Below are 883 nucleotides of genomic sequence, written 5' to 3'. Positions count from 1 at the left end.
CGCTGCTGCCGCCGTCCTCGGAGAGGGACAGCGGAGCGCCAAGGGTCTTCGCGGAGTTTTCTTGCCGATGATGTAATTTTCATTTCGTTAGTCGTATTTCATTAAATCTCTCCTCTCGATGGGCAGCGTCGGAAACGCTGAGCGGAATCTCACTGTTGTGTAAACAAACAGTGGATATTTTATATGATTTAAATGTGGAGATAATTAGTTTCATTACATTCATTACCCCCTTTATGTGCTCTGTAACAAGTAGGCAATTAAAGTAACAAACTCATAAAGTCTTTACAGGGGCATTTAAGCTCGCACAGTATTTGCCAAACTAAGTAGTTTAATTCAAAGCTAGTGGTTGAGCACGGGGAATCTACAGACCCCTGTGCTTCGCGCTGTTTTATTACACATTTAAAATGCTCTGAAGCGGTACTTAATTACGCCAATGACCGGGGTTTTATTTTGGGGGGTATGTCACTGTGAGTTACCGGCGGGTAATAAAACCAAGCAGAAGATTCTTTAAGCCGCTGAGGATCCGGGTGATAGTTTTATGGCAAGGTCTGATAGTTTTATTGCAGTTGCATGTTGTACAATGTGTATTTGATAAAGAACGGCCTTTGGTGGCCCGTGGACACTTTTTGTGCACTGGCGAAATGAAAATAAATGTGAACATGTTTTTAGTGCGAGGATGGAAACAAATTGCGAGCTCTAAATGGTTCACCCTTTATCGTCACCAGACAAGAGGAGAAAAGCGCTGGAAACATCTGTCTTCCGTCCCCCAAATCTAAAGGGCACCAAAGAATGATGTGAATCTAAGTGTTACTACAGCAGGGATTTGTCTTTATTTACCCGCGCTCTCATGAATATGAATACGCGTTTGAGGCAGGGAGGTGCC

The sequence above is a fragment of the Caloenas nicobarica genome, chromosome 4 (genome assembly GCF_036013445.1).
Source record: "Caloenas nicobarica isolate bCalNic1 chromosome 4, bCalNic1.hap1, whole genome shotgun sequence".
In the NCBI taxonomy this organism is placed as follows: Eukaryota; Metazoa; Chordata; class Aves; order Columbiformes; family Columbidae; genus Caloenas; species Caloenas nicobarica.
Note: the sequence above shows the minus strand (reverse complement) of the source record.